The 25906-nt window shown below is 46.0% G+C and overlaps 1 pseudogene; it reads left to right on the plus strand.

Annotated features, from left to right (window-relative positions):
* Positions 1-24660: 24660 nt before the first annotated feature.
* LOC142443405 (thyroid transcription factor 1-associated protein 26-like) lies at positions 24661-25452 on the plus strand (annotated as a pseudogene).
* The last annotated feature ends 454 nt before the right edge of the window (positions 25453-25906 follow it).

Raw genomic sequence — 25906 nt, forward strand, 5'->3', positions numbered from 1 at the left:
GCTTGAGTTGCTATGAAATTGGAAGCTACTAGGGGGAACCCGACAAAAACTACAATTTTTTCAAAACTATGCATTTAAATTTTTTATCCCCTTCATAGTACTCTCCATTACACTTCACACATTTGTCTAATCTGTGATTACATTCTTGGAAACATTTTTCAAACTCAGCAGTTTGGGTGACACCCTTGTTTTTTCCCCCCCTCTTCTGTGTTGTCAAACCACTGTCCTTCATTCATGGAAACAGAAAGAAGTCACATGGAGTGAGTTCAGGTGATTAGGATATGAGGGACAAGAGAGGCATGCTTTTTTGGGGGATGTTTTCATACTGTTATTTCTTTTCTCTTTTTTTATAATCAATTTTTGGGGCCTCATACAACTCTTATCACAATTGATACATACATCATATTTGTACATTCATTGCCCTCATCATTCTGAAAACATTTGCTCCCCACTTAATCCGCTGGCATCAGCTGATAATTATTCCCCATCCCTCATGAACCCTGAATAATTTCTAAATTATTATTTTGTCTTATCTTACACTACACAATATCTCCCTTCAGCCACTTTTCTGTTGTCTGTCCCCCAGGGAGATGGTTATATGTAGATCCTTGTAATCGGTTTCCCCTTTCCATTCCTCCCTCCCTCTACCCTCCTCGTATCGCCACTCTCACCACTGGTCCTGAAGGGATCATCCGCCCTGGATTCCCTGTGTTTCCAGTTCCTATCTGTACCAGTGTACATCCTCAGGTCTAGCTAGATTTGTAAGGTAGAATGGGGATCATTTTAGTTGTGGGGGAAGAAGCATTTAGGAGCTAGAGGAAAGTTGTATGTTTCATTGTTGCTACAGTGCACCCTGACTGGCTCCTCTCCTCCCTGCTACCCTTCTGTAAGGGGATGTCCAATTATCTACAAATGAGCTTTGGGTTTTCACTCCACACTCCCCCGTATTCACAAAGATATGATTTTTTTGTTCCGATGATGTCTGATACCTGATTCTTCCGACACCTCGTGATCACACATGCTGGTGTGCTTCTTTCATGTGGGCTTTGTTGCTTCTCAGCTACATGACCACTTGTTTAACTTCAAGCTTTTAAGACCCCAGAATGTATAACTTTTGATAGCCGACCACCATCAACTTCAGTCACCACATTTGCTTATGCACCCATTTGCCTCCAGCAATTGTGTTGGGGAGGTGAGCATCCCGGAATGCCACTTTAATACAACAAAGTATTTTTGCATTGAGGGAGTACTTGAATGGAGGCCCAATGTACATCTGTTACCTTAATACTAAACCTATAAATATATGCATATAGATCTATTTCCCCATCGTTATACATAAATATATTTACATATGCACATGCCTTTATTTAGACCTCTATAAATGCCCTTTGCTTCCTACCTCTTTCCTTGATTTCCTTTTACTTTCTGATTGTCCCACTCTCATGTTCAGCCTTCATTTGTGTTTCAGTAATTCCTCTAGGTTACATTACTCTTGGTTACACTCTACCAAGCCTCCTACACCCTCCTCACCATCTATTTGGATCACTTGGTGTTCCCTTGTCCCTGGGTTTGTTAACAGCACTTCCTTTTTCCCTACACCCCCCTTTCCCATCTCCCTCCCCCAGCTGTCAGTCCCATTGTTTTCTCCTCCAGATTGTTCATCCAGCCTATCTCATTTAGACAGACCTGTGGAAATCATAGCATGCACAAAAACGAGACAGAGCAAACCCAAGCAACAAAATGAAACAAAAGAACAACACCACCACCAACAAGCCAATGACAAAAAGCAAAACAAAACACAAGAAAGAAAAGCTTTTAGTTAGTTCAAGGACTGTTTGTTGGCCTTTAGGAGTGTTTTCTCATAGAGTATGATGGGTCAGCTAGCCCTGGCCCCAAAGTCTATTTTTGGTATTCCCTGGGGACTTCGTTGCTCTGTTCCCCTTCCTGTTCTGTTGTACACCCTTAGTATTTTGCCTCGGTGTGCTGGGATCAGATCGGGCGATAGAGGCATGCTGTTTTTTTTGTGTGAGCAGGTGCACTGTCATGGTGGCAAAACCAGTCCCCTGTCTACCACTAGTCATTCCTTTTTATTTTAAATAAATCATTTTATTGGGGGATCTTACAGCTCTTGTAACAATTCATACACCAATTTGTATGAAGCACATTTGTACATACATTGCTATCATCATTTCCAAACATGTTCTTTCTCCTTGAGCTCCTTTTTTCCCCTCCTCCCACCCACGTGAACCACTGATACTTTATACATACTTTTTATTTTTATATTTTACGCCTCTGCTGTATCCCTTCACCCAAACTTCTGCTGTTTGTTCCCCTGGGTGGTGGAGTGGGGCTGTATGTCCATCATTGAGATTGGTTTCCCCTTTCTTCTGCTTCTCCCCCCTACCTTCCCTCGTGGTGTTGCTACTCTCAGTATTGGTCCTGAGGGGTTTATCTGTCCTGGATTCTGTGTGTCGGAACTTCTAGTCAATAGCAGTGTGCAAGCTCTGGTCTAGCCAGACAACTCAGACCTTCTTACACAATATCTTCAGAACCTCTATATAGGAAGCTTGATTAACAGTCTGACCTAGTGCAATGACTAAACTCCAAATGCACTATCACCCTCACATCAACAAAACCAAACAAATGAGCATCTTCTTGAAGTTTGAGTTCACTTGACGAGGTGTATTTGAGTGAGGTGATGATGGCGTCTTACACTGACTTGATTTATGTTTGCATTCTGGCTTGTGAGAAGAGCACAAGGTCTTGTCACCAGCAATGACCTTGGGAAAAAAGTGTGGGTGCACTAGCTCAGAGCAAGTTGCCAGATGCCTGCCCAAACAGGAGAATGTATATTTTGAAATGTGTACCCAGTGGAGCTTTGTACCGCTTGGTTTTTTGGCGGGGGTGGGGTGGGGGTGGGTGGAAGGCCGGCTACTCCTTTGTAGGTTAGATAATCTGAGATGTGCTATTTGAAATTTCCTGGGGCCAGTTTTAGACAAAACTAGAAAAGTTAATTTTGCTGTATGGAAAAATCTGACAGTCTGGAAGTATCTAATTTTCCTCACATGCCATCATTCCCCTAGTAGCATTATTCTTAGTTAAAGCTCTCCTCTGTTCCTCCTTAGGGTTTCCCCCACTACCTGATGTTCCTTTTCTCCTACTCATCATCAAGGGACTTGTGTCCAAAGTGAGGACAGCAAATAAGAGACCCTCCTGACTCTCTGTTAAGAAGGGTGCTCTGGTGCATGCGTGTGTTTATGTGTGCACATACAATCGCATTTGAATTTTGTTGGAAGAGGCTTCATAGAGACAGAGAGTGACATGGTTAGAGCTGCTGCACATGTAGAGCACTGTACTCTATGGTGTTCTAATTCAAATGCATGTAAGGTCCAAGAGAGGTAATAGAAGCAAGTGACCAGGGTCAGGGAAGGCAGTAGGAGGAACTGAGGGAGCCTGAATGCCTCACACCCTGCCAGTTTCACTGATTCTTGGATGGGAGAGTACCAACCTAGTGCTGTGAAATCTTCGCAGTTTTCAGAGGCTTGGGGGATTTAAATTTTGTATGTAAAAAATAGACATCTAAATGCTTGTAATTTATTGATTTCGATAAACACACTGAATGCCAGTACTCAAGTCAAACAAACCAAACTGACAGCCATCGAGTCTTTGCCAACTCATAGTGACCCTATTAGACAGGGTAGAACTGCCCCTCAGTTCAGCTCCCAACCCTGGAGGCCCACCAGTTCCTCGTTATTATCATGAGGAATACTATTTTCACAAGAGCATTACATACCCCTAGAGACTAAACCATAAAGCCATATAGGCTTTGACCATCAATTCTGATATGCTTTTTCCTCAAACTGATGGGTCATTTGATGGAATCCTTGTATTACTTCCCTAACATAAAAATTAATCAAGCAAAGGAGATTCAGTGCTCAGTACTACAGCCCCCTATTTAGAAATTAACTCTTAAAAACCACCACCACCACCACCACCACCACCACCACCACCACCACCACCACCACCGCCACCTTATCTATGTTGATAAAAACTTGAGTAGGCTGTATAAATATCTCAAGTATTTAGGATAAAATGGATTCTTATTCTACTGTCACATATTTAGTTTGAGTTATGTGTTTCCATCTGAACACAAATTAAATAGACCTCATTGACATCTTTTCAAAATGCCATAAAAATTAAATGATTACCTTAAAAGATACTCAGTATAATTAGGCATCAGAAAAATGTACATCAACACTAGAGCGAGATAGTGTTTCAACCCATCAAGATGACACTAGCCAAGAATATTAAAAATACCATTGAGTGCTGGAAGAATGAACAGATTTGTGTCAGAAGAACAGTCTGAAAGGTCCTTAGAAGCAAGCACGGGGAGACTTCACATGCTTTGGATATGTTATCAGGAGATGCCAGTCCCTGGAAAAGGCTGAAATGTTAGGTTCAAGTATAACAACAGTTTTGAAGATGGTGTAGGACTGCGCAGTGGTTCATTCTGCCTTGAGTTGGAACTGACTCAATAGCACCTAATGCTAAAAGCTAGATGCTTTTGATCCTAAATGAAAAGTGGATGGTCCAGCCTCCATACCAGCTACGTGGACAACTGCCCCTCCCCCCAGAAGAATTTACTTTAGAAGACGGCACTGAACCTGTAGCTAGGGGAGATGGACATGTCTGATCAGAGCACACAGGGGCAAATGAAGGGGGAGGAAAAGAGTGGAGCACACACTGGTCCACCAGGCTTGGAGGATGATTTTGGCACTCTGAACAGCCAATGTACAGAGTGGACCATATGGCTGATCCCACTATGAGACATGCCATCCCTTGCTGGCCCAGAGCCCTATGGGGACAATACCGGAGACTCTGTGTTGGGACTGACCCGACTGGCCCTCCAACACGGAGGCAAATCACTAAAAGCATGCAGCAGAGCAACCATGAGAGCAGAGCGGGTAGCCCCTGAGGGAGTACAAAGGACAGACTCTGGGGCCAGAGCAAGATACGCCATCAGACCTGACTGAAGGACACACCTATAGAAAAAAAAAATCAGACCTTGATCTATTTACAGGTTTTTCTTTCTTAAAAAATTTTTTTGTCTTTTAATTAATTTACTCTTTTATTGATCATTGGTTTTCTGTTGTTGTTTTTTTGTCATCACAGTGTTCTCACCCATCGCCTATCTTGCTATGGTTTGATTTTTGGTGCATATTATTATCTCAACAGATCTATCTAGATAAGATAGGCTGGAAGAATAGTCTGGAGGAGAAAACAACAGGACCAATGGTTCCCGGGGACATGGGAGAGAGAGAGGAGGGGGTAAGGAGGTGATGCTGACCAATCCAGCGACAGGGGAGCAACAAGTAATCCAAAATCCGTCGCAAGGAGGGTGTGAGAAGCCAGGTAGGTATTCAGCAAGGGCAATGTAACCAAGAGAAATTACTCAAACCCAAGTGAAAGCTGAGCATGATAGTCGGACAAGAGGAAAGTAAAAGTAAATAGAGGAAAGAACTAGGTGACAAAGGGTATTTCTAGAGGTCTACATACTGGCATGTACATATGTAAATATATTTATACAGGAGGGTTCGTAAATAGATCAACGTGCATATATTTATAGACTTAGTATTAAGGCAGTAGATGGACATTGCCAAATACTTACTCAATGCAAGAAGACGTTATATTAAATTGGCATTCCATGATGAACACCTTTCCAACATGATGGTTGAAGAAAAATGTGTGCACTAGCAAATGTGGTGAAGAAAGCTGATGGTGCCTGGCTATCAAAAGTTATAGCATCTGGGATCTTACAGGCTTGAAAATAAAGAAGCGGCCATCTAGCTCAGAAGCAACAAAGCCCACATGGAGGAAGCACACCAGCCTGTGTGACCATGAACTGTTGAAGGGATCAGATATCAAGCATCAAAGAACACAAAAATCATGTCATTGTAAATGAGGGTGAGTGCAGAGTGGAGACTCAAAGCCCATTGGTAGGTAACTGGACACCCCCTTCCTGAAGGGATGTGGGGAGGAGATAAGCCAGTCAGGGTGCAGGGTAGCAACAATGAAACATGTTTCCTCTAGTTCCTAAATGCTTCCTCCCCCCACTATCATGATCCAAATTCTACTTTACAAATCTGGCTAGACAAGGGGATGTACAGAGAGATCGCCTTGGAGATTGGGTGGATGTTCCCACAGTAGCGTGGAGCCTCACAAGTGGTGGTCAGGCGTTTCCCCCAGTCACTTGTAGGACCTCAGGATTTAGGCTGGGGATGCCCCCACTTTTTATAGGGGAGAACAACCTGTGGCCTGGTGTGTGGGAGAGGACCAGCGTGAATTCCCCAGCTGCTTGCCACACCAATAAGTGGGGGGTGGGAGCTCCCTCAGTTGGGCCTTCAGGTTTGCCCTAGGCAGAGGGGAGTGGCCTGGAGACAGCTATTGTCTTGTGATGGGAAAGAGAGTGAAAGGAGAGGAAAAAGAGAGAAAGAGGAAGACACAGACTGGGGCAATAATGCCAACCAGACTGACAACCACTCACCCACACACAACTAAAATGCACAGAGTAAACAAAGGTGACAACAGTAAAAAAAAAAAAAGAAAAGAAAACAACTAAAAAGGAGAACCAAATCTGTGGAGGCTGTGGTAGGAAGTAGAGAAGAGCTAGATGGAGCGGAGAAAAGCAGAAAACCTGTAAGAAGAGTCCAATAAAAGGAAAAAGAGAGAAGAGAAAAGGAAGGAGGAGGAGAGAGTATTTTTTAAATGGTTAAAGAAATAACTGACCCTGTGTTATGCTGTGTGTAGCTCTGACTCGTCCTGTGTGCAGTACTGTCTTAGGGGTCAGGCTGCCCACTAGGAGGACAGGGTTGCCCTAGGCAGAGTGTAGGGCTCTGGAAACCAGCAGTGGTATGTGCAAGCAATGAGAGGGAGCAGAGAGAATCGTACAAGCTAAGAGAGAGGTGAAGAAAGCAAAGACAGAAAGAGGAAAGAAAGAAAAAGAGAATAAAGAGAAAGAAGGAAATAAATCCAACTGAGTTCACTAAGGTTGGCTGTGATGGTAAAGAGCAAGGAGAGAGAGAAGGAGGAAATAAAGTATAAAGTAGTAGCTGATCCCTGATTGCTTGGATGAGGGGCCAGAGGGGTTTAGACACTGCTCCAACATGGCAGGTCAGTGTGCCCTTTTAATGCCGGGACCCAGTGGTGCTGGGCAGAATTGCCCTAGTTGACGAGATCACCTTAGAGGCATGACGGAGGTTTCTTCAACGGTGCAGCGCACTGTAGGTGTTTGTCCCAGGTGCCTTGTGTGGTGTACAGCACTCCCACACAGGGCAGGCTGGAGTGCCTCCTGCTATTTGGGTTGATTTGCCCTAAGCGGAGGGAAGTGACCTGGAAGCCTTTAGTGGCATATGAGAGGAGAGAGTGGGAGAGAAGAGGAAAAAGAGGGGAAAAGGGGAAAAAAGAGGGATAAAGAAGAAAGCGAGTAAATAAAAGCCCAACACCAACCTGAGCACGTTGAAACTGAGTGCGGTGGAAAAGTTAGAAGGGCTAGTGAATAAAGTGAGAATAAGTAGAGCAGTGGGTAAGGAGGTAATGATACTTGATCACCTGTCCTTGAGGTCAGAGGAATTCCAACTCTTCCTCAAGGTCACGGGGTCATGGACTTGTAAGGTCTCTCTCTCTGGCCTAAATTCCAACCCCAGTCCTTGGCTCCCCGCGAGAAAAATTTCATGCGGAAGCCGGGCTCGTGATCCAAGTGAATTTAATGAGAGTTAAAAGAAGTTTCAGGTTTTACAAGGCACCCATAGGATTCCTTTGACCATGGGGCCTGGCAGAGACTGCCTCAGGTCATGCAAGGATCTCTCTCCTCCCAGGAAGACGACCAGACCACCCCTCTCCCATCTGGTCCCTGCCTTTTCAAGGGTTCCAGGGGAGGCTGGTGAAGGACCCCAGGTCAATCCCATTGGCTGAACTGCAATCATCTGGCCCAGGTGGGCTGCTCCAGGTGCAACATCCATCAGAGCCCACGGGCAGGAAAATCCAGCTTTTCTATGCTGGCTCTCCTGGGCATGCGTTAATGGACCTTCCCATCCCTGATGTAGGGTTACACAGATGCTGTGTGAGATTACTTCAAAAGCAAGATCGCGCCAGTGGCCAGGGCTCACTTGGGTGCTGGAGTACCTGCCTTGTGCTGCAAGTAGCACTGCAGCAGGGGCTGGGAGGGGGCACTGGGGGGCTCCCTCAGCCCTGTTTAGGGCTCCAAGACCGGCAGGGCCTCCCCAGCTATGTGTAGAATCACTGAGAGGGAAGCTTGTTGTCCTATCTAGACTGCTGATGCTTCCTAGATCAGAGTATTTTCTTTTTTATCCCTCTGGCCAGCTAGAATGAAATTGTCTCCCACAGTCTCTGGGCTACAGCTCAGTGCTGTTTAAGGCTGACACTGCTACAGTGGGTCTTTGTTATGGTAAAAGCTGCCAGGCCCTGTGGCTGAGTTCTGGCATTCCTTAGCTAGGTTGCTTTTTATGCTGATTTATGTTAAGGACCTCCCCTATGTGGTGCTTGGAGCTGAGCAACCAGACTTGGGTTTGAGTTTTAAACCAATCATTTATGTTTCACCCTTAAAAAAAATTCTACTTGTGATGTGTTCAGATTTGGTGGCTGTCAAGCTGACCCCCAGAGGGGGAGATGCAGCTTATCAGGGGGGTTGTTTACTAGTCGGCCAATTGGAACTAAATTTGCTCCCTGGACTCCCGACTTTCTGCCTTTTTCTCCCACACCATGATCTTCCTAAGGTAATAATATATTTTTTCTTCTACTCTAAATTATGGCTACCCACCACCAACCCCTGACCGTGAGCTCAAGGCATCCAACCGCATGGAGAGCTCAGTGTGGGGTTCCCCTAGTGTCTGAGCTTCTGCCCCCTCTCAGGGCGTCCACCTGCTGGCATCCCTGCTCCAGGCAAGGGCATATCTGGCGCCTGCCACTTCGTCAAAATTATAGTGCTTTAAAGCATTCTTGGTTTGCTTTGTGAGTGGAAATCCCACAAAAGAAGGGGTTCAGGAGAAACCCTGTTACCCTAGTTCTAATTTCAGAACTCCACCTCCCCGTTTCCTTCACCTAATTTCCTATTTTTCTGGTCTGGCAGCAGGAGCTCCAGATAGATGGGTCCTATCTGGTCGCCATTTTCTCTGAATCCCTCCATCTATTTCTTTTACACTCTTAAAAAGTACAAAACATTTACTCTACAAGCGCAAACAGATTTTCAAAAGCAGGGAAAAACCTGAACGTTCAGTACATGGTTCAATCGTCTTTTCATCTCTGTGCCCTAACTATGCTGAGCTCCATGGAACTGCATGGAGGGGAGCTATTCTGGCGTCATCGAGCCAAGTGAGTGTTTTGAATTACCTCAAGTGAATATTTGACTGGAAAGCATAGGGTGTAAAAAACCCCTGAAATCAGATGGTGCACATCTATCACAAAGAACAGGGCCTTGTACTTAAACCTTTTTTCTGAAAATAAGCAGCCATCTAAGTGAGATGTCAACTAAGGCCGCCCAGAACAAGCAGCACAGCCAGTGTGATGCCAGGGTGATAAATAATAGAATCTCAATCTGCAGGTATGAACAAGAATCAGAGCTTAAGTTCGGAACACCCAGTTTGCAAAAGGACTCAAATGCACATGCGGGGTGAATTCCCTCTGACCACAGTCCATGGACATGAACAGATACAGTTAAGTTCAAATGTAACACCTGATCATTTGATCTCTTCAGACTAATTTTAATTTGGTTCCAGTTTTTAGTATTTTTCACTTTCTGTTCGATTGAGGTTTTTCTCTCTTTTATCATTGTTAGTTTTTCTTTTCTACTTGTTTCTTGATTTTGTTTTGTATTTTTTTTTAATACATATGAAATCCAGGAGAGGTAAATCCAGAGAGACACTAACAGAATTAACAATCACCTAGGGACAGGCAGGGAAGATTTGGGGGAATGAGGGGGGGCTAACAAAAATGAATATAAAAGAAGGAAATGATGTAAACCTGATTGTGGTGAGGATTACACAAATCTTAATATGACTGAAGTATTGAATGATATATGTGAATTATATGAGAATTAAAATAAAACAAAAGCTGAGGTCAGAGATAGGGCAGCAATTTAGCCCTGAATCTCTTGGTGAAGATTGAATGTCATTTTGTGCCAAGAGCCCATTTTTCCACTCATGAAGTTTGGGGAACCGGCCATGCTCCTTCATCACTTTTCTTACCTCAATAAATGGGTACAGTTCACTCTTCTCCCTTTTCTTCTCTGTCACATACTTTGCAGCAGTCAGGGGAACAGAACTTACAGTCCTGAAAGGGATCCATGAGTGTTAGTCCAGGTAGACTAGAGAAACAAATCCACACTCAGATGTGTATAGGAAAGACCTTTATATACAAGAACAGTTGTATATTGAGAAAGCATTCCAGCCCAACCAAGATCAAGTCCATAAGTCCAATATTAGCCCATGTCTGATATCAATCTATAATGTTCTCTTCAGACTCATGAAACACCTTCAATGACCCCAAATGCAGGAAGATCACAGGTCAGTAGTTGCAAAGTCTTCTGCATCCAGTGGTGGTAGAAGCATCTCAGCTTTGGCAGGGTCTCCATGTGGCTCCTCCAGTTCCCAGGGCATGGGTTCTATCAGTGTGGTGCCATGTGTCTTGTTAGTAGGACATCTCTCAGGGAATGAGCAGAAAGATAGTCTCCTGCCTCCAAGGAGGAAATACCAGATTTCCCAGAACCCTGACGGGAAGGCCAGGCCCACAAAGAGGCCTCATTGGCCATAACCCAATAGAGAGACTAGAGTCTACCCCTTCACTCTTAATCCTCTCAAGTCCCAAATTGACACCAGATTGTATAACTACAACAGACCACCCCTTGTCCATTTGACATTTTCACAAAATTCTTTAGCCGTATATAATTTCAAAACAATAATAGAATCATATCAGTATCTAACAGTATAATATGAAAATGCATACATTTCACTCCGTGCCACCCTCCTTTAAACATAATATTCTGTAAGTGATGAAACAAAAATATCCTATGCTTAACAATTGCAGGTAAGGTACACCCACATATTAATCCTATAATTCTATGAATATATTCCAGTATCTATGAAATCTTGTAAGCTAGCCACTTCACGCCTTTATCTGGCCCATTTTGGCTATCCAGTTTCTCTACTGCCTACTTCCGTCAACCCAGTGCTCTGAGGAGACAATCATATTCTTCAATATAAAGAGTCTTCATGCCAGTTGGAACCTTGTGAAGTCCACATCCACAAGAAAGTCAAAGCAGGACAGTTCGTCTACACAGTCTGCAGCAGTATATACCAGTGCACAGGCTCAACATTCTTCTCTTCATCTGGTCGGGTTCGGGTCAAGTCAATGTGGGCTCCCTCTCTTGGCCTCACCTCAGTGTCCATTGGTCGCATTGCCTTTAGGCCTTGGCCCCATCACCAATTCTCCACAACTCTAGTCTCCTCAGAGTAGGTCATGGACTTCAAACCAGTCAACCTGCTCTCATCTTCTTCTCTACTGCCTGTAAACCAGGTCCATGAGTGTCAATGGTCAGAAGGAACCCGCTGCTCTATTGCTGCTATTCTGCCACTTTCACTCAACAAGCAGATCCAGGTGGTCACCTAGCAATCATTTCAGGCTTCTACAGGCTCCCTTGAATGTTCAGTACTAGAAAGGAGTTTCTTCAGGCTTTGAGATTTTTTCCAGTTTCTGACAAAAACCACTATTCAAAATTCAAATATTACAAAAGTTCCCTTTTAATGCACATGAAGCTCTTCCTCACAGTGGGAGCAGTGCACAGAAATGGACCTTGATGCTGGGCTGCTCCATGCGTGCTTTGGTCAGTTGGGAGCTGCTGATTCACAGATTCACTTCACGTGGATGAAGATGCTTGTTTGCTTCCCCGTGAGTTTATCGCGCTTCAACACAGAAGCACCCTGTTCTTGGGTTTTGCCTCTGCCTTGCTCCTAGCACCGCTGGAATAGAAAGATCACAAATGATTTTTTTGTTGTTGTTTCAAAAAACAGAAAAGAAATGCCGTGTACCTGTTAGGTAAGTAGAGGCAGAACTGAGGGTGGTCGCTGTGCATGCCAAACCTCCTCCCCATCACAGACAGTTGAAAGCTACTTCAGGCTGGAAAGATGCACACATTTAGGTCCTTGTGACAGGAAGCAGGTCAACCTGGGCAGGCCCCCATCTAGACCAGGTGGGCTTAATTCAGTCAATGGGGTCAAACAGTACCATCAGCCATGCCTACCAACAGGGTATGGGTGGGGGTCTCAAACCAGCTGTCATGCAACCCAGCGTGCGTGGGCTGTCCAGTCCGCCCCCACCCCCCACGAGCATATTTGCCTCTTCTATCCTTTATAAAGTCACTTGGATCACAAACTAGGTTTCTGCGTTAATTGGTTCTTGTGTGAAGCCAAGGACAGAGGTACATTTCTCCCAGAGAGAGCCCTCACATAACCAAATCAGATTATAGCCTTCAGTGTTAGGGTTCCAACGAATTTTCGGAGAATATCTCAAGTGGTAGTGGTAAGGACACAACTCAATCCATATTATCTCTTTATTTTGCTCAGCCAGATGCTTGCCCTTTGAGCCTGAATTGTTGCAAGGCTTATTACCCCATCAAGTGTTCCCAGAGCAAGCCCTAAATGGGCAGTAGTCACACACAAGGAAGATTTGCAGGGGACACTGTTAAGAATGATTAATGCTTAAGTATTCCTTGTCTCCCCAAATGTACCATCTGACAGAAAATTTGTTAGATCTCTCTCCTGGGAGAGATATACCTCAGTTCTTGAATAACTCTCCTGGTCATAGACGTCAAATTCCAAGCTTTTCATCCAACATTCATAAAGCTAAATAAATGTTACAAAAACCTAAGTTCTCTATCTTGGATAAGACAAAGTAAAACCATGACTTGAGAAGGTTTTCATTGAGGACAGAGACAACTTCAGATATTCTAAGCCTATGAAATTGGTCATGATTCAGGCAACTTGCCAAGGAAGCAGGTAATACCTAGGTGGGAGGTGGAATGAATAAGAACTTGCACTAAGATTCCATTCCATCAGGTGCAGCTGGTGACTTTGGAGGCCCAGAGCAGGCAGTGGGAGAGAGAAGACCAGAGCAGGGGAGGGATGTGATGAGCTGGAGGGTAGAGGGAGGGATTATATATTGTACTGCTGTCACCTCCCACCCCACTGTGACTCTTTAGTGATGTGGGCCCAGGTTTGTGATGCAAGTGGTTTTGAAGGCAGAGGGGACTCAGAGTGCTCAGTTGCCTGAGTGCAACCGCTGTATCCAGAAGATGGAGGAGATACTCTTTCTGCTGGAACAGAAAAGTGCTTCCTGGCTGACCTACCAATACCCCACCTGGTTCACTGTTTTGACCTTGGGCATCCTGTATGGAGTGGGTTGCTTCTTCCTGGTCCTCCCCTTCCTTCCAAATACTCCACCTGTGCGACCACCCAGGAAAAGGATAAAGGTAAGAAATTCTCAACCCAGCCATAGGAGAGATTGACTTTTCCTTGTTTTATAAATTTTTCCTTTCGTAATTAATTTCCTGATAGGGGAAATCTCAAGAAAGAAGAGACCATCAGCCCTGGCTTTGGAATGTTGATGAGGGCTGGTGCGTCCTTACTCAATGTTAGGACATTGTTCATTGCATTAGTATCATTTTATCCTTGCCGGCTTATGTTGATTTTCATTATTTCTGTTGGCTTTCCCTGTTTGTGAAGCACGGGAGGCGTGGAGGCATCATGATCATCATGGACACAAGGGTTGACAGAGTTGCAGGTGGAGAGATCTCATGGCAGAGGGAGGGATTGTGAGATCAGCAGTGTGGAGAACTCCCCCATCGGGATGCTAGGGAGTGAAGGGGGATTGATTTCAAGACGAAAAAATGAAGGAGGCCAGAGGGGACAGAGAGCTTTAGACCTGACTGTGATTACACAACTCCTTTTGAAGGCAATTTAACCATGGAGGGGGGGGGTGTTGTTCTAAAATGGATATGGTAATCATTGATTGTACCATTGCCCTTGATCTGATTGAACGACTGAACTATTGACTCGTATGATATGTAAATCATTTGCCAGTAAGATGAGCATTCAAAAATATTTCTCTTTGAAGATCTCAGACCTCCCATCTCTAGTTGTTATAGAGGGCAATAGGTAAAAATCCCCAATATAGTGACGCAGTGGCTGAGGACTAGATGACTAGATGTTTTAAAGGGCAGCTCTCATCACTGGGTCCTCAGTCTCTTTCCTTGAGCTCCAGTCTCTGGGCCAAGGCTCCTTTTCTGTCTGGGCTAATTGAGAAAGCATGGCTGACCCCGGGGAGGAAGTGGTCAAGGGCTGGCCCAGAGCTTCAGCCTCCATAATCAAAATCTTGCCCAGCAGAACACCGAGTGCTGAGAGTGTGTACTCTCCGTGAGCAGAGGAAGGCTGACGGAAGAAATGCACTCTAGGTCTCACACAGAAGCTGGTTTCTGGGCTTTAGTCATTCCATGGAGATTGTCATTCTTCTAATCACCAGTAAATGCCTGCAGTTTGTCACAAAGAACAGACGCAGGATTGGATTCCAGCCTGACTTCCTCTCTTGTGCTCCAGCCTCAGGTGGAGACAAGGAGAAGAAGCAGGTCAAGGGACAAAGGTGATGCTCTGAAAGGTAAGGTTCTGCCCATTCAACCAAGCTCTGTAAGCTCTCCTGTCCCCTCCTCTGCAGGATGCCAGTGGCAACAGCCCGTCTCTCTCAGGTAATAATCCTGAACAAAAGGATACTGTGGATGGAAACAGAACCCAGATATTTCCCAGATGTACAGGAGGGGCCTAGGATGGGATGAAGGCTGGCCAAGGTAGGACCCAGTAGGGATCAGTGGGGGTGTCAGGAGCACATTCTGGTGGATTTGGAGGTGGAACATTGAGGGGTAACTGCGATAAGCTGTGTAACTTTGCCAAGGTTCAGATTGCTCACTGAGACCCCACAGACAATATTGGAAACCGATGCTCCTTGAAATGCCAAAGCACCTCCTGCCCGTGGGAGTAAGCTATCATTTGACCTTGAGCTCTGGAGAGTCCAACGTCCTAAGTGCACAGCCCGTGTGACATTCCTTTCGGTCCTCTGGGAGGGCTGCACCATAACGGTTCTCCTGATTTCCAGCTTTCCGAAGCTTCCTGCAAGAACTATATGGCGCTCAGAACCTGCGTTTGCGTCTTAGGCAGAAGTAAGTAACCTTCCTGTTTCACCGCGGGGTGCATCTTCCAACCAGGGTGCCTGTGTGGCCTCGGGCTGCAGAGCAGCTGGGATGCGCTGGTTTGGGGGACACTTTCAGGGATGGGCAGAGAATGACAGGAGTCCCGGGCAGTGGGGTGGGGCAGGAAGAGCAGGCCATCAAGGCTTGGGGAGGGACTGAGCTTGCACCGACCCTTGCTAGCCTGCTAGGTCTCTTGCCCCTTCAGTCCTCGCTGTAATCTGGTCCTTCTGTCTCCTGCAGCCACTTGGGAAACCCATCTGACACTGGCAGCTTTGGTCAACAGAAAGCTCAAGCCCTCTCTGGTAGCTGGCGAAATAGAGGGACGGCTGAAGTCCACGTCGGTACGCGCGCCCCACACGGTTCTGCGGCTCATCCATTCCGGACACCTAGGTCTCAGAACTCCACCCTTCCACGGGCCCAGATGTGCCTCTCAACTTCTCATGTCTTACCCGCCTTGAGTCAATCACCAGACTGCGCACATTCCCGTGAACCTGACAGTCTTTCACCCACACCACTGGCTCTTCCCTCACCCAGTGCCAAACCCCCGGATTCAAAGGCCTACCTGCAGCCTCCAAGCACTCTCTGGGACTCACCACCCCCGCCTCCCACAGGGACTCATTCTCAGAATGACTTGTTGGCAAGGCCCAGGCAGAACCCTTCTCCACACAACCGCTGCTCCACACCTGCCATGGCAGCCATCACAAGTCAGAATCCCACAGGCCGCCCTACTACCTCCCCACCCCAGTGTTGGGCAGCTGCCAAGAACATACAGCTTCCCTCCTTGGAATACATTGGGTCTCTGAAAGAGCACTCTACCTGGCACCCCCAAGAAGACACCTTTCGGGAAGGACCCACAAAGAGGCAGGGGGAAGTAGGGAGGCCCACCTTGCTCAACCCCAATGTCCACAAGCTGCTGGAAATAGAAATCACAAAGGCAGAGAAATGGAATATTTGGGAAGAAAAAGGAAAGGGTGTATCAGAATACCATCTGCAGGCCTTAAATATGTTGAAGGCACTCGATGGGGAGCAGATCACTGCACCTCCCCATCCCTTCTGGAATGCCAGCAGTAAAGCAGAGCAGATACCCAGCCCTCAGAAGCATTTTCCACAAAAATTCAGTGAGTTTTTCTGGGGTCTACCTTTTCTGCACAGCGAGTCTCTGGCAGTTGCTCTCAGGGTCTCTGGATCCACCCTAGAGTTTTCCACTGTCTTATTTAATGAAATTCCTAATGCCTTACCAGCTCAAATGCAAGCTAAAGAGTACCCACTCTTGTTGCAACGTCACTCCTTGCCCTACACTGAAGGCCGATTCCAACTTTTACTTCCAATTGCATGCCAAGCCCAGGCCCCACCGGCGGCTACAGTTCTGACTCCGCCCGGTCCACAGCCCCGTGGCCCACTCGCAGTACCTTTTCCTCCTCCACACAAGAGTCCCTGTGATGAATCCTGTCTTCCCGTCCACACTAAGTCCCAATCACGCGTTCCAAATTCACTTCAACAGCTGGAAAGCCATTTTTTAAAGAAACAACAGGAAAGTGAGAGTTCTTTACCCTTTATGATGCCACGACCCCAGGAAGCTTTTTGTCTTCGCAGCCCCACTCATCCCCAGGATAATCAGAAGGTCCAGACCCCAAAGACAGACCGCAAGCTTCCTGGCTGCTTGAAGCAATCGGAGCTCCACCGCCAAGAGAACTTCCCTCAATTGCAGGGGCCCCTTGGCAATGGGACTCTTGAGTCTATGACACTAAAGCAACCTCAGGAAAAATGGCCAGGGACTTGTCTGGATATTAAGCAGCCCGAATGTTCCTGCTCCACACCTGGAGACAAGCAGGGGAAGAATGTAATGAAGACGGTGTCCCCAGGAAGATGCACACACCCTGGACCGTCGCTTGCGTGCTGCAGAGCCGGTGTCCAGCTGAGGAACAACTCGGTCAATGGACAAGGGAATTACTTGAGGAAAATATCCAAATGTAATCTATCTATCCGTGGATCAGGAAACTACTGCCCAAAAGGAACTCCGGGAGCCGACTCAAAGGAGTTAAGTGATTTGAGGATACACAAGGGGATTAGCACAGGAACTTACACCCTAAGGGGTCCAAACAAAATCCTACTGGAAAACACCCTGAATGTCCACATGTGCAGGAAGGTGGAGCAGATTAGAAAGGATCAGATCCCTGGCATTGTTTGCCGTTCATGTCTTGCGACCACGCATGCTTTGTCTATTTCCCTGACCCATCCACGTGTTGTCAATGTGGCCTCCTGGGGAGAGCTGGAAGATCTGAACACAACGCAGAGCCTTTCCTTTCTCAGCCCGGGCACTCAACAGGTGCTGGACTCGCATATCGTAAGGCTCCAAATGAGGCAGAGGTGGTGCATGCCCCTCAAAGTCCTTGAGCCCACAAACCTCTGTAGGACAAGAAAAGACAACGCAATGTCCCTTCCACAGTCCACCTGCTTAGCCACCCCTAAGTCTTCAACTAACCAAGTAACTGAGGCTGTCAAGTCCTGGGAGAACCCTGTCAGGCAGACTGGGGAGAGAGAGTGACCACAAAGAAATCAAGCCCTACCCTGGAGAGTCCTTTTGCTGATTGCTCCCCTACAGAGGAGCCTGTTCAGGGAACCCCAGCCTACCCCCCACTTGATAATGACAGTGGATGCTCATTGGCCCTCAGGCAGCCGTTTCCAGCCTTCATGCCCAGTATCCTTGGCAGAACCTTCCAGAATGAAAGTGTCCAGAGAGAGAGCCTAGAGCAAACCTCAAATCCAGTACTGACCAGCAAGGGGTCAAGGAAAGAGGGTGCTAGTTGTGCCCCAGGAGGCCCCAGATTGGAAGTGAACTCTGAATGCCCATCTTCAAGAGCCAAAGAGACAGGGTTGGTGGTGGTCAAGAAGTCTTCTTCAATAGAGCTAGACACTTTCAAAACCAGTGTGCTGGCAAAATCTCAAACCAATGATGTGGACCGGGGGTGCTTCGAGGCTCTAGGATGTAGTAAAAGTTTCCTGCTACCTGGAAAGTGTGCTCCAGTTCCTGAAAAGCCAAGCCTTACAGCACGAGTGTGCAGTGAGATTAAGCTCCAGGTGGACGTAGAGGCAGAGGGTGGTTCTCCATGCTGTCCTGTAGACGGGCCCCTTCAGGACTGTACCACTGATGTGCTCACTGCCACCAATGCTTTGCCTTCTCAGGTGGTCCATTGCCGCCCCCAGCATTTGTTCACTGGGGATAAGCCAATATGTCAAGGGCCAAGTGCTTCGTGGTGGCTAGAGCAAGTTACATGGGGCAGCAGAAGCTCAAAAGCCCCAACCTTCAGGACCCCTCGACAAGGAGAAGGAAGGATGCTGTTCCCACTGACAAGAGGGAGACCCATAAATGGCCTAATCCAGAAGAGCATGGAAAAGGATTAGCGGGAAGAGGCATCTCCCAAGTCTGTGGGTTAAGCCAGCCTGTGCAAGACAAGGCATTGGCTGAGTGCCTTGAGATCAAGTCCTCAAAGCTCCCACCAGAGAAGGGACAGCTTCCTGCTGAGGGCCACTGCAAAAAATGGAGGAAGCACTTTGTCCAGTGGATTTGCTCCAGCAAATAATCTACAGGACACGGTGATCCTTTGCAAAAAGGAAAGCCCGTATTACACTGTGGTCACAGCCTTAGGCCCCTTCAAAGACAACCAGTGTCTCCTAACAAGGTCACGGAGGCTCAGGTGCTCACGACAGATGTTGGCCAAGTCCTAGAGGGGACACCAGGCTGTCAACAGGAGTATCTTGCGTCAATGTCAAGTTCACGAAAAGAAGCGCAGGCCTCAGTTAATGGATGTTCCTCCACATGTGGGGCTCCTTTCTTTGTAGAACACAGGAGAGTGGCAAGTGTGAGACCCTGCCTTTGCCAGGCGATACCTGACTGCCAGAGCCTTCCCACCACGAGCACCTGTATCAGGGATGTATTCACAAATTTCTGTCTGTTCAAGGGATTCAATGTCAGAAGCCACACTCAGGCATTGCCCCCCAGGGTGTTTGTGTGCCCAGTCAGCTTCCAGCAGCACAAGCGGAGGAGGTGGGCTTACTCCAGTTACCCTTACCACTGCCCACGTCACTGTCTTCGAGAATATGTCTTATCTGGCAAATTAGAAGACGCTTCTTCTGCTCTGATTAGTAGGAAAGTATCCATGCCAGCCACTTTAGCCTGTTCTGCACAGGCTAATGGCTTCTCTCAGCCATGATATTCATTGTTCCATAATAGAGATTTTCCCCCTCCTACATTAAAGTGTGACTTCTGTGCTGCATGGCGGGATCTAGAGGGGGTGTCATGTGTGTTAGTCTGTGTAGACTAGAGAAACAAAATTCATACACTCATATTTTATGAGTTTTATATAAAGGTTAAGTGAACATTGAAAAGCATCCCAACCCAGTTCAATCTAAGACCACCAGTCCAATAGTATCCCATGTGTCTGACACCAATCTACAAAGTCCTCCTCACAATCCAAAAACACACGGGGAGACAATGACTGCAGGAGGAAATTGTAGTCCGTGCGCTGGCAGGTTCTCCATGAGGCTGCTGCAGAAACCAGGGCTGCAACAGGGTAGGTCCATGCGGCTTCTCCTCAGGGATCTCCCAGGAAATGAGTCTTTCCAGCTGCTTTAGGGACCTAACAAATGCATATCCACCCTGGTGGCACTATCAGAGAGCAAGAGACCAGAAAGGCTAGGCTCACAGAGCCATTGATCTCCCTGCCTTTCAATTAACCCCACATGAGTTCATTGACGAGGTTGGCATAATATACCTTTAACTATGTTAGATACTGCGTCTCCTTCTCTGAGTGCTAGCTCTGACTTCTCAAAGGGCAGGGCTCTGGAGGAGGTTTTCAGCAGTGTTTCCCACCCACTTCCATCCCAAGTTCTTCATTTTGCACCTCTTATGACTTATGGTAACACCCCTACTGTGAAAACCTCAGAAGGTCCCAAAACAGTGAAGAATGTTCCCTGGTGCCATTACTTTGTCTTCAACGTTATGTGGCTGCAGTTGATAGGTTTTGAGAGGCGCAATCCAGCCAAGAAATTCCATCGTAGGCTCCAGAAGAGGTTTAGACCAAAGTAGCGTCTCATGGTACCAAGCAGGCATGAGACATGTGGCGGCCTGTCTAAGTCCCACATGTGCATTTGATGAAGGCTGCCAAGTTTGGCATGGAGGTTCCGCCTCAATACACCTGTCACAAAATGTGAAATGACATCTTTTGCTACCTTTGCCTCTCTCCCAGCCTAGGGTAGCCTCCAGGATGGAAGTCCCAGGTCTGACACATGTGGGTGGGAACTGCTAGGGAGGCTGCCAGCGGGGGACTATTCTCACCCACTGCACCAAGGGAAAATCTGGTTCACAGCTCACATGCCTTCCTCTGTATATAAACCCGGAGAAGGAGCAACATCTTAGGCTGAGTGGTACAGGATGAGTGTCTGTGTAATAACCACTAATGGTTAGGCACCATGGACACAGGGTAGGGAAGGATACAGTGAAGAAGAATATAAAGTGTTGGAAGTAGCAAAGGCGGCCAAAGAGCATGAGGATCCCCAGAAATGATGCAAGACACAAGCAGAGCTAACACAGGCTTACAAAGGGGAATCGGCCAGGTGCTTCACCCCAGCTTTAGCTAGCTGCCCCCACAGCAGAACTTTATCTCCTACAGAGAGCACTAGGTTGTATAGCAAAGGCACAGTTTTCAAGCAGGGAAGGTTACTTTCTCAATACTATCTTAGTGGGGCGACAAACTGTTATTTTACTTGATTTCCATCTCCTGTGTGGTGGAAGAGTGAGTGTATAGCCAGGGTGGGGTAGAGTGGGGATGAGACAATAACAGGGATGCCAGGACTCAGGAAACATGACCCCAGGCTTTTGGGCTTCACACATGCACACACACACGTGTCCGCGCTCAAGGAATGTTCTCACGAAACAAGACCCAAGGCTGGTGGTCTTCACATGCACACATACGCGTGCGCACACACACACATACATGCTCTAGGAATGTTCTCAGCAAACATGACCCCAGGCTGGTGGTCTTCACACACACACACACACACACACACACACACACACACACACACACACACGCTCTAGGAATGTTCTCAGGAAACATGATCCCAGGCTGGTGGTCTTCACACACACACACACACACACGCACGCACGCACGCATGCTCTAGGAATGTTCTCAAGAAACATGATCCCAGGCTGGTGGTTTTCACACACACACTCACACGCAAACTCTAGGAATGTTCTCAAGAAACATGACCCCAGGCTGGTGATCTTCACACACACGGACGCACACACACACACACACACACACACACACGTGCACGTGCTCTAGGAATGTTCTCCGGAGAGAGTGGCTTCTAAGGACTGAGTGCTGCAAAGAAAGTCACAACTGGGAGCAGCCTTCCCTTCCCCTAGAGACTCCTGGGAAATCAGGATGTGCACGGAGATTAGACATCACCTGTCTTGATAAGGGAAAACAGTTCAATAGTGGTCAGTGTTTCCTCTGTGCTTCTAACACAGGGTTTTATTTCCTGGGCACCAGATTATAGAAGGAGGCGCAGGAGGGCCCCCCAAAATATGATTAGTTGATCCGCTAGAGTAAATTCTCATGTGCTTAAAAGAACACCCTGGTGGGCCAGGGTTTACTGTTTACTGAACTAAACAGTAAAGGATGGCGAGGAAGACATCCACTGAGCCTTGACCTCCATGCCTCAGTCAGGACACCAAGTGTGTGTGTGTGTGGGGTGGGGGGGTACTGACACCCGTGGTGGAGGAGGGAATTGGACATAGGCCCCAGAGACTGCTGGTACAGCAGCATGATGTTGTTTCTGGAGTCCTGATTGTGCCAAGGCAGCCTCTGGAGTGTCTGTGGCAGTAAAAAATCAGATTCTGGATCTGCAGAGCCTGGATCTGGGGCCTCTTGGGTAGCAGGTAGCTTGGGTGTGTTCCTAGGGAGTGTGAAGAGCTGGACACCGGACTACCCGCTGCTGAACCCTACCGTTCGTGCTAGGTAAGTGCACGGAGATGGAGAGAAGACCCTGAAAGAACAGCAAGGGGTGCATGAACCAAGCCCCTTCCCTTTCCCCTGCCACCAGGTCCTCTTATATGGTGCTGTGAGGTCAAACAAAGGGAAGCCCACTCAGACCTGCAGAGACCTCAGCGAAACACCTGCCCCCCAACCCCCACAATTCAGCAGACATCTCACAAGGACACTCACACATACCCGAGAGAGAAACCTCACACACATACTTCCTTGGAGACTTCCAGAGAGACTCAGAGGCCTCGCACAGAGACTTCATATGAAGTTCTCAGCATCCTTTATGGAGACTTCTCAGAGACCTCACAAGGACCTTACACAAAGCCCTCCCACATAGCTCACTGCCAGCACGGGAGAATTAGCAGCCACTGTCCACCCCTGAGCTCCTGGAAACTTTCACACATTGTCTGCAGTGCCCCACATGCTTGTGCATCTTTGTCCTCATAGCCTTGCTTGGGAACAACAGAATCACAAACTGCACGTAGTTCTGTGCAAATTTTCCCCACTGAAACGTTTTCACTAGCCTAAACTCTGAAGTGTAGTTTACAATTGAAATTCAAGTAAAACTGCCAACACCAAATGAGAGTGTGATTTTAGATGGTGTGCAGTCAAATGTCGTCCGCCACACTTTTACTTTTGCTTCGGACAAATTCCTGAATTGGTGGGGAAGTGACTGACTACTTTGGAAGCAACAGAATAGTCCATCAAATGGGCTTCAGGACTCAAATAAATAAATATACATCTGATCTGAACTCAAACTCATTCCCCAAGGGGCTCATGAAACTAATTTTTTTGGAAGAGTGAAGGAACCCACATGAAAATAACAAAATTTACATCACATTGTGTCTGTCTGGCTCAATTTCTCAATGAAACAGCTGTCATATCTTAAGATATTCAGGGCAACATTCCTTTTATAGCTCTGTTGACATAATTAATATGATGTTTCCGTGAAATGTAATATTTCTAAGTTATGCAAAGTCCTAATGTTTATCTACCACAACAAACTGATAATATTTCGAAGGATGAAGAAATAGATCAAGAAATAATAATTAATGAAATACACATTTTCAGGTAGTACCATTTACAATAGCCAAGTGTAAATGAAAATATCTATATCTATACTTGAATAAAAAACAACAGATTTATATGAGGAAAACTACAGAAATTACAAGAAATCAAGTGTGACCTCAGCAAATGGGATAATATCCCATGCTCCTTGACCAGACGACTCAATGTAGTACAGTTATCAGTTCTACTCAAGGCACTAGACAAGTTTAATTCACTCCTGACAAAATTACCCTCATCTTTCTTCAAAGAATTGCAAAAACACTGATTACTAACTTCATATGGTAAGGGCATAGGTCAGGGGTTGAACCTACAAACTTCTCCTTGGTAGAAAGATAAAACTGTTCTCATAAAAGACTTAAACCTACAGAAGCCCTTTGTAGGCTGGCTTTGAGTTGGAATTTTGGGGTCATTTAGGATTTTTTTGTGGCATGTGATTTTTAGGGCTTTAAGGTCATTTATTTTTTTTTGCGCATTAGGGTAGTTTGGGCTTTAAGGGTGTTTTATAAGGTTTAAGGGAGTTTTCAAGGGATTTAGGGGTGATTTTTTGGTGTGTATAGGTATTTTTTAGCAGGTAGGGGTGTTTTTAGTGATCTTACAGGGTTTCTTAGAGATTTTAGGGTATTTTAAAATATTTTATGTGTTTTTCCCCAGCATTTTATGTTTTGTTGGGGCTTTCATGTTGTCTTCAGGGCATTTATGTGGTTTTGGAAGTTCATGGTTTGGGAATCTTCTAGGGATATGATTTGGAAGTTCCACGTGTTTTGGGAGGCATTTAGTGTGTTATTTGTGGCTTCAGAGTGTTATTTGAATTTTAGGGAATATTATGGCTTTTCAGACATTTTAAGGCTTTTAGGGTGATTTTAGTGTTTAAGGGTGTTTATTAGGCTTATATGTGTTTTTATGGCTTTTAGTGTTTTGTTAAAATTTTAGGGTGCTTCTTAAGGCATTAGAGTGTTTGGGGGGATTAGGTTTTGGTTTTCAGGGCTTTAGGGTTTTGTTGGATTATTTTTTGCTTTCATGGTGAATTCATGTCTATTAGGCTGTTGGACTTTTACAGGGTTTTATAGTGCTTCGGGTTGCTTTGTAGGGATGTTCTTGGGGTTTTAAAAGACTTTTAGCGTGTTTTTAGGGCTTCACGTGTTCTTTATTTTGCGTTTTAAGGCATTTGCATAATATTAGGGCATTTATTATGTTTTCGGGACGTAAGGAGTTTTTTTTAAGACTTATGGCGCGAGGCCTCCGCCATGGCGCCGGTGAAGCTGCGCGCCGAGAGTCGGGGTTTGCGTGGCGAAGCGCTTTCTCCAGTGGAAGTCACGAAGAGGGACTTGAAACAGAGAAGGTGGCGATCGAATCATCCGAAGGCTTTTTCGGGGAGCGTCCGCGAGGGGCAAGGCTTTGCACTTCGAAGAAAGCTAAAGATTCAGCAGTTACAAGAAATTGCTTTGGAAGGAAAGAAAGTTTCAAACCTCACGGGAATCCCAGTTCACAGATCAATACCCAGACCACCTGAAACATCTCTATTTAGCTGAAGAAGAAAGGCTCAAGAAACAAATCAGAAAAGTTCGCCAGCCTTTGCCAGAAGGACAAGTTGCACCACCTTTGCCAGAAGATCACGCCAGCCTTGACCAGGCTGTGTCTGAGGAACAGTGCAGTCTGGACCATCCTCTGCCAGAAGAACATTGTAGCACCGCAGTAAACTCCTTTGCTACCCTAAAGACAAAGAGGAAGAAAACATCCAATCAGAAAGCACAGGAAGAAAATTCACAGATCCAAGCCAAACGTGCTGCTAAGAAACAGGAATTTGAGCGGAGGAAACAGGAGCGAGAAGAAGCTCAAAGACTCTACAAAAAGAAGAAAATGGAAGTGTTCAAAATATTAAGCAAAAAGACTAAAAGGGGCCAACCAAATTTGAATTTACAAATGGAATATCTTCTTCAAAAAATACAAGCAGGAAATTAAATCAGATACATCCTTAATCAGTGGCTGAAGCATCTGCATATGTCGACTATTTCTGAATGGACAAGGGGACTTCAAATCTTCCAAGGGAAAGTTCCATTGTCTTTTCAGTACATCTTTCACAAACTTTTTGAAACTTTCTTGTGCAATGTGCCTCTTAACAGCCAGCTAAATATATGAGCATAAACTGTATTGCTAAGTTACACTAAGTGTAAAATGTTGCAAATGCTCTTTTTTTAAAGGACATTTTCTATACAGGTTGTACATTATAGGACTTGTTTTAATTTGTTTCTAAAGAAAAATAGATTGAAGAACCGAAAGCACCTTCTATTTGGGAGCAGACTCAAACATAAATACTTTTGTAATATGTAAAGTAAGTACAAAATGTTTTATAGGAACAGCTTTAATGCAGTGCTTCAATTTACACAGTGTTCAGCAATTGCGATCTGCGATTCATTTCAACAATGGAGGCCAACAGTCCTGCTTTGCTTTTATTTTAAATTAAGTGCATTTTGCTGGGAGATGGACT

Source organism: Tenrec ecaudatus, chromosome 3 (genome assembly GCF_050624435.1).
Source record: "Tenrec ecaudatus isolate mTenEca1 chromosome 3, mTenEca1.hap1, whole genome shotgun sequence".
Classification (NCBI taxonomy): Eukaryota; Metazoa; Chordata; class Mammalia; order Afrosoricida; family Tenrecidae; genus Tenrec; species Tenrec ecaudatus.